The sequence below is a fragment of the Megalops cyprinoides genome, chromosome 23, assembly GCF_013368585.1.
Source record: "Megalops cyprinoides isolate fMegCyp1 chromosome 23, fMegCyp1.pri, whole genome shotgun sequence".
Lineage (NCBI taxonomy): Eukaryota > Metazoa > Chordata > Actinopteri > Elopiformes > Megalopidae > Megalops > Megalops cyprinoides.
The window spans coordinates 13,168,993-13,180,920 of NC_050605.1; positions in this window are offsets into that span (position 1 = coordinate 13,168,993).

The window sequence follows — 11,928 nt, forward strand, 5'->3', positions numbered from 1 at the left end:
ACTCGCTGCACTGATACCATCTATTGATTGTTGAGTTACCCAATTTAAAAATGTGTTCTGTCTTTTCTTTACGGAAATAAGTACAATAAAAATGGCTCTAATTACAATTGATGAGAATGAAACACATTTTCATCACTCATCGTTTTAATTCAAACAACTGGCAAGTTATAATTAGAATTCTCATGCCTCATTGCAATTTTGGGGGATTTTTTTCTATCCAATACCATATGCCAACAGTACTATCAATAGGTTACAGAAGCAATAAGCCTTGAGTGTGGGGGAATGCCATGAAAAGGCCAGGGAGTTCATGTGAGGGCAAACAGGGTCAGACTTTGATTCATAACCCACCTGCTCTACCTCAATAACAAGCCTGACTGAAGCCTCTGCAAACTGATATGAGACTAATATGCTAATGAGAGAACAGACTGTTGCTGGGGGATGTTTTGTCCTTTATTTTTAATTGTGTTTTGTTTCATCTTAACACTTATGAAGGGAATGCGATGTTCCTTCTTTTATTTATCTTCAAAATGCATTGGTTCACAGCTGCTTACGAATGCTGCTGAATGTGATGGTTCAGGACCTGCAGCTTTGTGCTTGTCGTGGGTGGGGAAGCCTTAAGTGGAATTAAGTTCTCCTAGCAGAAGATGTGGTCTTCCTTTTAAAAAGCTGCCTGCCATAACCAAGCATGAAGGAAAGTAGTCTTATTGATGTTACGAAGGCTTCAACCCTTTTCTAAGAGTGTTGCTCAGTATGTACAGTTAGATATTTCCTGCATCTTATACAGCTCAGTTCTTTTGTGATACCTTTTGCTGGTCGCAAATCAGTCTGGACGAGCCTTTTGCAAGTAGTTGAGCAGATATTTCTGCCTTATGACCTCCTTTTAAAATTCGGTTATGGGGTTGCTGCTGTCAGCACACATTTATGTGCCAGTGCTGAACTTGCTGATAAACCTCTCTCCTCTTGAAGCTAGCACTATACACACCTTATTTTATACATTAAAATACATTGTCATTTAACAGACACTCTTATCCAGAGTGTCTTTTAAATGACAATAGGTAATAAGTTACAGTTTTACATTTTATCCATTTATACAGCTGAATATTTACTGAGGCAATCAAATAAATACTTTGCCTAGGGTTACAACAGCAGTGCCCCAGTAGGGATTTGAACCGACAACCTTTTGGTTATGAGCCCTGCTCCTTACCACAATGCTACATTGCTGCCCCATACACACCTTATTTTACACAAGAGATACTGGCTACTTTCTTTTAGATTAGCTTAGATTCAACTTTATTGTCATTACACATGTAACAACTGCAAGGCAACTAAATGCAGTTAGCATCCAACCAGAAGTGCAGTACGCAGCAAGTGCAGAGGATATATTACTTTGCAGGATATATTATTTTGCAGTCCTTTTCCACTTTTCTTCATAATTGCCGTGGACAGAATATGAAAATGCAGCACTAGTATACAGATTACCTTATGTGGGTGGGCTTTAAAGTGGCCCCATCTCAATGTGACTTCCGACCCCTGTCTGACCCAGGCCAAGGTGCTGGGATTACTTTCCCCGCTATCCCTAAGACCTCCTGGGAGTCCCGGATTGAGCTGGAATCCATTTCCCAGGAAACCAACATCTGGCCCGCCTTACTCAGCATATTGCCTTCCTGACCCTAGCCAGATCCTGCAGGTCTTTGATAATGGAGGATATGTTCTGCTCATCTAATGTTCTTATAACAGCACCGCACACATATAAGTACCGTGCTGCTGCCATGCTATTTCGTGCTATTTCGTTAGATAAGAGGATCCCTTCTGTGTGTGACTATCAACATACTACACAACAGAGGGGGTATTCTGATCTTCCAATGCAGTGCTTTCATCTCTGCTACTCGTCGAGGGGTGTAAAGGGTTAATTAAGATAAGCTAAACCTGCCTGCTCAGAAGTAGACCCCTCTTCACCTTCCTCTGAAGCAACGGGAATTTGAATGGTTGCTGGAGATGACTGTCCCTGATCCAGCCTTTACCTGACACCAGGATAAATGAAGCCATTTGTGGGTATTATCTGAGGCAGATGTGGGGCCTACAGTATGCATTATTTGTGGTATAATACTCTCCATGAGAGAGAATCCCAGACTGATCAGCCATATGGCAAATCATTTTATTATCAAAAAAACAAGAGTCCTTGAGGCTCAATCGACTGTTTAGGGCCTCGGACCGCTGATGTGTTTCAAGGTACTCAAGAAAGAAATCACCATGTTCAAGGATTCATGGCAATATATGAGTAAGGAAGCATTGACATATGGAAGAGCGTTGGCAAATGAAAAATATTCACCAAGATGCACGTTCCATCTTCCTCTATTTCAGATAATGTGCCCTCTGGTAAAAAAGTGTGATGAATTCCCACATTTGCACTCAGATCTCTGATGTTCTGAGTGTCGCTTGTTGAGCACCCTTGATTTCCATACTTGTTACAGAAATTAGAGTGTAATGGAATATTCAGCGCTAAGCCCTAGGGGTGAGATATAAAAATGAAGACTTGTTGTGTGATGACATACTTAAGGAGCACCCAGTAAGATCCTGAAGTACTGCACATATTAAGTGTTTAGATGTAATTAGATAATAACATGCCAGTGATAAATGTAAATGAACCTCAACTGTGTAAAACCTTTGCTAATCACTAAAATAAATTTCACTGTGCTTTGAAAGGTTGGGTATAACAAAATCTTGTTGCTGGTATTTCAGCTATTATACCCCTCTTATAAATACCCTCTGATGCTCAATCTTTATTATACATTACAGGTTTTAAAGGAGCACTGTTTAGTATCCATATTGCTGTTGTTGACCTTGGAGGCTACAACAAATACACTTATGTTCTACTTATTAATGATTAAGATGATCCTGGATGTGTTTAATAAGCAAAACATATTAAAATGTTATGAAGATGGATGCAGGAAAGAAGTCAATTCTATTTCCTCCTACCTCACATTCAGACTCTTGAAAGAAGTGTGCATAAGCAAGTCATTAATAAACCTTAAACCTTGGCAGAGCCAGGGTAGGGTCACTAAAAGTAAAGATATATTTAAGAAAATCAGTGTATTTCTTCACATCTACTGTACTGATAACTCTGGAGGGTTTTTTTGTTTTTGTTTTACAAAGTATTACAGTGACACTTTCAGTATGGTATACTTTCATTGTAGAGGATATATGTTATCCATTCTGTACAGTTTATGTGCTATTAAAGCTTTTTATTGCTCATCCCTTGAGGCCTGTGAACACAACCTAGGTTGTAAAGTGTTGCATCTGGGTTTGCAAGCAAATTACTTGGGAGAAATAAATTGATCAACAAAAAATCTTTAAACAGCCTGCTGTAAGATTGATGCTAATCTATTTTTGATCAGAGGCTTTGGATTAAATCACCACTGACAAATAAGTGGTGACATCACACATCAGTTGATCACTAGCAAAGCACAAGATATCACAGAAACCATAAACCATAAAGAATATAACATCTGGCAGCGTAGTGCAGTCTGGTAAAACAATAAATAAAGTATAATTATTTGTTAAAGTGTCAGTAAATGGTCTGGGCTGTGTTAACATTTCATATGCTATTTTAGTGATAGATTCCTCTGTAATTTGTGGATCACAGACACATGAAGACAGCCTACAGGTTTGCTTTTTTTTTTTTTTTTTAAATCCACCAATGTTTTTCCCCTGAAATCAATAATAGTTATAAATATTCCACTGATCTAGTTAAAAAAAAAGTGTGATGATGCTGGGATTGTGAAGTATTGCTCAGCCTCAGTCATTGTTTCCTCTGAAAATCCTCCTTTGTCTCATTTTTGTTTGCTGGATTTGTTTATTTACTGCACTGTCTCAACTCGTGGGTGGATTCTCTAGCTCCCCTCTGAGTGCCATAGAAAAACAACCCAAAACTTCTCAGATGCCACTGTTATGTTTGATTATCAAGGCAACAACTGGCACCATAGTAAGGATACAAGCCATTTTTTTTTTCTTTTTATGTACGATGTATGTAAGATAACCTACTGACAATTAAACCGTCAAGTTCATATTCCACAATGAAGTAAAATAACTGTGGGTGTCTCCCAGTAGCCATCTTAAGAGAGCAGTAGTATTTTAAGTGTATCTTGGTCCTAGCCATAACACGAACATACACCAAAGGGATTCTATGCAAACACCAAGCATCTCTGCCCATGCAAAAGCACCACTTCTGCAAAAATATTTACAGCAAAAATTGACCATTTTCCAGGTTATTGATCGGAGTGTTACACAAGGCCCACAAAATGGCCCTTTTCAGAACACGATCAGCACGCAAGGCGGCCAGGTGGGCGAAAATTGCACAAAATTACGTGAACCAATCATCATCTATATTAATCAGATCAAACTGTAAGCGTTAACTGAAGAACATATTGGCCTTCACAGTAATGTATTGATTTCATAAGGCAGTTGGGGCAATCTGCAGTGTAACGAGTGAGTCTTATGACCAAGGACCACATCAGAGTAATGGATCCCCAGCAAGAAGTACGAAACCACTCAGTGACACTCCATTCCTAATATGTGTGGAAATCCAATTTCACATACTCATAATTGAAATTTATTTTGTCGCCACAATGCGAGCACACATCCCTCACTAAGCTCCTTTATGCTTGAGGACATATCTATTTTTTCCCTCCCTGGTGTGACAATGTTAGCTTGCGTTAATAAATAAATATATTCCAAGGCTTCTACGTCTGACTGGTCACTGTGGAATTATTCAATTTACTGCATGTATTTCTTTGATTAAAATAGGAATGCATTACATTTCTGGACACATCAGTAAATGAAAATCTGCAATTATGGATGGCTGTTTTTTTTTTTCCTCCTTACAATTATTAAGTGTCATTAAGTGTCAAGTTTTGATTCCTCATCAGTCTGTAAGCTTGTCTTATTACTGGCTTTCAGAGAGACAGACTTGAGAAAGGCCGTTTTTTGTTACAGAACTCAAGAGCTGATTTCAGTTACCAGTCTTACAAAGTGTGTGATTTGATAACTGAGTTCAAGCACATGCACCACATACGATACCAGCAAGAGTTGTTACCAGTCCTAGTACAGACAGATGAACACTTTATTTTACAGTTCCTGGACTGAAGATTTAGATCTTCGGTACATCTGGCTGCGCAAACGTCCTTCACACTTCTTTATCATCGTAGGAGCAATGGCCCATTACCTCATATCCTTTCCATGGCTGCAGATGGGCCTGGAACATGTGGGTATGAATGTGAAGTGCCTTAGCACGGATGCAGCAGAGTACTGCAGCGTAAAAGAGATGTGCAGGTCCACAGCGCCGTGAAGCCTCAGTGTTGTATCAAGTTTGTAGCAGGATCGCACACATTCATTTGAATTTCAGATTACAAAGCAGACTGACAAAGGCTGGACATTAAGCTAAAGTGGGCAGCATGGAGACTAAGAATGTAAAGTGCATCACACATTCTAATGCATTTTATATAAATATACACATATATGGTGCCTTGTACTATTTTGCTTTATGAAGTGAACCTGCTCAATTTATAATTGATTGCTTCAACTTCTTCTGTGTATCCAACTAAGCATAATGATAATAATAATAATAATAATAATAATAATAATAATAATACCAGGTTCCCCAGTTGTTTGTAATGAATTGGTGCTTCCATTTCCCTCGCCAGACCACTGGCCTCTCGCTGATTCGATTGCCTCCTCTCCAGACTAGCTAATTAGTACCAAATCGGGAGCGGATGAGCATAAATAATGGAAAAAAAAAGGTTGTCTCCAAGCCTGACAGATTGCTTCATGATGTATTGGTATTAGATACACTGAGATGTCACTTTATTTACCCAACCAGTAAGGGAGATTAACCCACTCATCCATTCTCAGGGACAAGTGGGTCTGAGGAGTGTAGTCCCTCTTGTCTCTGCAGTGCTTACCTGTTTGTGGATGAACAATAGTCCATCCTGAATCGGGGCTGTTCACTCTCTCATAGGAGAACAGTGGCATACAGTGCGGTGGTGTGCATGTGTGTGTGTCTGTTTGCTGTGTGGCTGTCACGCTTACCTGTTCTTGAGGGATCAACAGCACACATCTGTTTGCGTGTGTGGGTATAATTCCTAGCATAGCTGGTATGCCTTACCTGTTCTTGGGGGAACAATTGCCCAGCTGTGCGTGTGCATGTGTGTGCGTGTGTGTGTGTGTGTGTGAGTGTGTGTGTGTGTTGCAGTTTGACATCTGGCGGTGGTGTGTTTCATCTGGCGTGCCCGCGGGCTTCTTTCAGTGGTGATAAATGGCCACTCTCAGAACCTGTCATGTGGGCCAAATGGGTTAGCCAAGAGAAACCTGCATGGTGTATTTTGCTTCAAAAAATGCCATGGGGTCATAGGGGCAGGTGTATAAGAATTTCCAAATGCGCATTCCTCCAGCTTGCGTATTATTCCAACACGCAGCGCTTTGCAGAGATACGTAGATTGAAGCATGGAGTATGACATATAGGTGCGTGCTGTTGGTAAATGTAAGACATGGTCGCCGCAGTTGCAGCGATGGTTGTGTCCCTTTGAAAAGGTGATTTACGGAGCAGCACTTTGGTATGGGGGATGCTGCCGTCACTTGTGCACTGTGTGGAATTGTGTTTCTTTATGCAGATGCAGAGACGACACCAGTGTTCATGTGAATGACTCGTGTATAAATAACCAGCTCTTCCTGGCAAATAAGTGCTTTCATTTGTCTCCAAAACAAAGCTATTCCACCAGACAGTTTTAGATGGCTGCCAACCAGCTTACTGCGTGCTTATATGCCTTTCAAAAACAGCAGCAAAATTATAGAACACAGTATGGTTAATTTGTCTATTGTGAACACTTTTTTGTTGTTGTTTCTAAAATGTAAATACACTGAACACAAAAGCGGTTTACCTCATAACAGACGGCTGGAATCTACATGGAAGCAACATAATTCTCACCATTTTTAGATATTGCATGAACATGTTTTGTGTTCTGTCTTTCGGAATCACAACATGGATGGGCTGGGGGAGTCCGTGGTTACATGTGTGATGTTGTGCCCTGAATAGAACGTCCCCCTATATTTTAATAGATTACCCAGAGGCAGGGACGAGACCTGACGAAGTGCCAGCTCGGAGCTGTAGTGGTTTTCATGCAGCCTTATAATAATTGATGGATGACTGTGGTGCGAGACACTGACAGGCTGGTTGCCTGCCCTTTACCCTCTGCCTGTTCAACCCTTACAAGTGTGAAATAGCCAATTACTACTACGCCCATTGAAAGTAATAGGCCAATGAGCAAATTGCTACTGTGGGATGCTGTGGAGGTTGTAGATAGAGGAGGCCCAGAATAAAGTTCTGTTTAAAACAGCTGCTGTCTCTATTGCCTGATAATGTTATTGGATTAGCTGGAAACGAGAACCAGGTATTTCTTTTCTTTGCCAACACCGCGTTCTGCCTTCTATTGACTTAAAGTTTATGATCCATGATACTATCATGTTATACAGGGCCTAATTTACAGAAATAAATCCTCCTTTTAAAGGTTGTTAAATGGATAATGGAAACAGCCCTGGTCGTAGATTCTCTGGAAAGCACCGAATACCATTTTTGCCAGGGAATGGAAAGTCATATCCTGTGTTGAGCGCTAATACTTCTCTGCCATCCGCTATTGACGGAGCAATTTATCTTTGTAAAGGACAGTGAAAAATTCCAATCTACTCTCCACAATCGCATTATCAGAAGTAATATATGACTGCATCTAAATATAAACTTATGATGCAGCACAGTGACTGTTGGTAATATTGAGAATATATTTATGGTGCGCAGGACAGTGAACCAAGGGTGCTCTCTGGCTGCAACTGGACAGGCTATTCTTACACAAAGCTTCTTTTGCTCTGCTCAATGGATTGTGCCCCAATATCTCTATGAAGTAGAATTTTCTCTGCCTGTCCTCAAAGAGAACACTGTCTGAGTATGGTTAACAGATCACACAAACGCTTCTGAGATGTATGTCAGATTTATATATGAGACAATATATATAAATCTGACAATGAGACAGTGTTATTTAAGTTCAATTCAAGGTTTAGATCATATCTTACTACGTGCTGATTTTTATCGCATGGAAATACCAGTTAATGTATGATATTTTGACCATATATGGTACCTCTGTGCGGTGGCATATTGCTGAAAGCACTTCTGGAATATATGCATGCATTAATGCAATGCACTTACCCCGCAGCCCAGCCTCATTTATTTTAGGTCACATTTACCATCATTTGCATTTCTTTAGGGACCGGCTACTTTAATTTATCCAAATCCTTTTATTTTCACACAAAACATTTCAGGGAATTAAATGATGGTGTGTGTGTTTTTTTGTTGTTTTAATTAAACCTCACTTCATTTCACTAAAACATCCATTCCTAATTAATGTTTTTTAGCTGCTATGCAGATTGTGCTAGCTACTTCTAATATTCCCCGGATGCTGTGGTTTTCATTTTCTCTGAAACATGTTGCCTTAAATAGCCTGTGCCCACTGGCTTTATTTCCTCTCAGACAATTTGACAATATAATGCGTTTAGCCCGTCTGAACTCCACAGTGTCCAATATAAGGTGAACTCCACAGAAAGGGAAACAGATATAGCATAAGATAAGATCTGACTGGTAGATAAGATCACTCCCCACTGTGATGAAGGATTGTTGTGTTGTCATTGGAGAACACAGTGCTCATGCTACTGTACCGGTATGGTCTTCTGTGGTACAGACAGTAACAATAAATTTATTCAGTGTGGATTTTTCACTTCATCTGTATTAGCAGCAGTAAATCTGCACTGAAATGCAGCAATTTAGTTACGTCTAGAAACTCTCATACTGTCTATATTGTCATATACAGTCGGAAAGCCTTTGCTCCAGTGTTTTGTACTTGCTCTAAACCTGACGTGTCAGAAGGGAATGTTAAAAGCTCTTCACCATTGTAAGCTCTGACCTTAGTCACCAGCAGCGTATCCTTTCAATTCAGAGTGATCCAGGGGCGTTTGAACGCAGTCTGCAGAGCCGGAGGGACATGCTGGCAGCGTTTGAACGCCATTTCCCATGTCAGCGGACCAAGACTTTGAACTAGCGAGCAAAGTGCGGAAATGATTGTTATTGAAGGGAGGTGTGTTTCTCGGTGCGCTGCCCAGGGTTTCTGATGCGAGGTGTATTTACAGAGACCTTGAGTGGCACGGGCAATGGCGCCTGGGATTGAGAGGCTGAGCTGCCGGCGTGTGCACGAGTTCTGCTTCATTTGTTAGAAAGTGGCTGAGAAATGACCCCCTGACCCTTCTTTGACCCACCTAAACACAATTACCCCCCCCCAAAAGCCTGCTTTGGTTATTAATACCGTGGATTGACGGGGAGCGGTAGCGTGACGGCACAGTTCTGTTTCCGTATGTGTTGGCCACACCGTTGGTAATGAGTCCTGCATACAACTTTGCAGTAGACAGGAGACAGAAGGAGCCCTTATAAATCACACAGATTAAAGGCAGGAGACTCTAAGGCTAAGAAGCACACAGCTGAGGTGTACAGCCTCACCACATTGATCCCACACCTTTACAGTTTACATGCTTTTTGTGAAATTGATGTAAATATTCTTACTACTCACAATAAAGGTGGACTTTATGTATAGTATTGTGATGTGTTTTGGGTTCTGTGATCTCTTGACTGATGGTAGTATATTCGGCTCTCTTTTTCTAGTCAGGTTGCACAGCTTAATCTAGGATAGGGTTGGGACTGGGAGGGTTGAGTAGTGTTATGCTCACATTCACTGGTCTCAGTGTGTTGTTAGCCTGGTCTGACACTGTTGCTCGTATCAATGGGTACACATACTGTATGTTCTGTTGGGCTGGAAGTCGGTCTGTTGGTTTCCAGAGAACAGACTGTTCAGGCACGTCCTCACACCCGACACAGGAGCTTGGTAGAGGCTGTGTCTGTGGACATCACCCTAACAACATCTGATAACCTCTGCGCCGCGCTCAGCCCTGCTGATATTGAGGCGTGGGTGTGAAGCTCTGCACTGGCAGGACTTGCTCTAGCGTGGAAGGGTCTTAATGAATGCAGCTCCTGTTAACATAAATCAAAATATAATTTTGCTATAGATGTAGTGAGACACCGTGCGTCATTCTGTGCGTGGTTTACCGTTCAGGCTGCCGCTGCTGTGGTTGTGTTCGCAGTGGCTGGAATTGGCTGTTGGGATGAGTCTTACTGATCATGCTCTTAGATTCTTAGATTCTTCATAAGGATCTTAGGTTATTTGATTTCATGCCTACATTGTAGGAACATGGCTCCGTTGCTGTTTGCATGACAGGAATATTTTTTTTTTCCCCACAAAATGCTCCATCCGGAACACAATTTAGGCAGCACAGCAAGAGAGAGAGCAAACATTTCTAACAGGATTGGAGACAAGAGCAGGTTAGCTTTCTGCTTCGCCTGATCCTTTATGGGTTCACACTGGTTATGCATTCAATGCTTGCACTGTTTGAAAAATAATAGGAAACTAGAAAGAAAAAAGAAAACTTCTCTAGTACCAACCCAAAAAATCCATGACAACTGCCCTCAGCATGCCTGAAACAGAGAAATTTTTAACACGAGTTTAGCTAACTCAGACTATGAATGGAATGATCACTTGCCATAGGTAGAGCTACTCCTCTAAATGCAAAACACTTGGCAAAGATAAGAAGGTGTGCTGTGGGGGTGTAATTTAGCGAATTATACATTTTAAGTCCAATGCATCCTGTAATTGTATAACTGTGCATAGAATTACTGTCCTGCTGTTTTTCTGTGCTCTCTGCGATGTAGTAAATAGCACTAGATTTGGAGTAAGGAGAAACCTGCTGTTCCTTATATTTTTTTTCATAGGGAGCAGGCAATGATCTCAAGTTCAGTACATCGATTTTTTCCACCTCCTCTTATAAAAAGAAACCCTCTGAAATCGCCTACCTCTGCCAGTTTCAGCTTTCGGCGCGGCAAACTTTTTATAGCAATGTATGATTTATGGAGCAGTCTCTTTCTTCTGCACCTGCGGTGAAGCCAGCCACTGTCGCAGCAATGAATGTGTTTTACTTTCCTGCTCTACTCTATGTACACCGACAACACCTGCATGTCAGTTCACTTTTTAATGATGGACTATTTCCGTATCTCTAATTATGGACATCATTCCTGTGTATGATGCAGCCGTGCAACACTCAGAGTAAGTTGACCTCTGGAATCCCTGGTTTCCACGCGGCCAAAGCACAGAGAGCCCTGTTAATGAGCTATTGTCCCCGCTCGCCGGAGTAGGGCGTGCGGCCACGAGAAAGCACTGTGTGCGCTTAGTAAATGGTGCCTAATTAGATAGATGGAAGGGTCACCAGCGATGATAAAGTCAAGGGAAGCGCAGAGCGATGGCTCTGTCAGTTAGTTTGAAACGTGCTCTGAAGCCTAAAGTGGCTTGTTTAGTGTGCTCAATAGAAGGCCATTAAGAGCAATTAAAGGTCTGCCTTTGGAAAATGTTAAACTGTCTGCCTGCTTTGTGTTCCAAGAACCCTGCAAAGACAGATATTCTCTGGCTCTCTCTGGTGCAACATAGACTTACATCATGGATTGTAACTGCAGTGAAATGCATGCTTCAGGACCAATTCAGGCTTGTAAATGTATCAGTTGCTTGCCATAAGCTATTTAGGAAAATACCACACTATCAGCACATGGGTAACATGTAGCTAGCAGTTTTTAGTTACCTGTAAGTGTAGTATTTAATGAACTACATTGCTCCAAAGTAGTCAGAACGATGTGGAACCATTTACACTGGCACATGATATCATTAATTAATTAAGTCACTGGTGATGCAGGTAGTAATCAAGATAAGCTGCAATTAAGGTAGGTTGTAGCAAGTCAAGGCA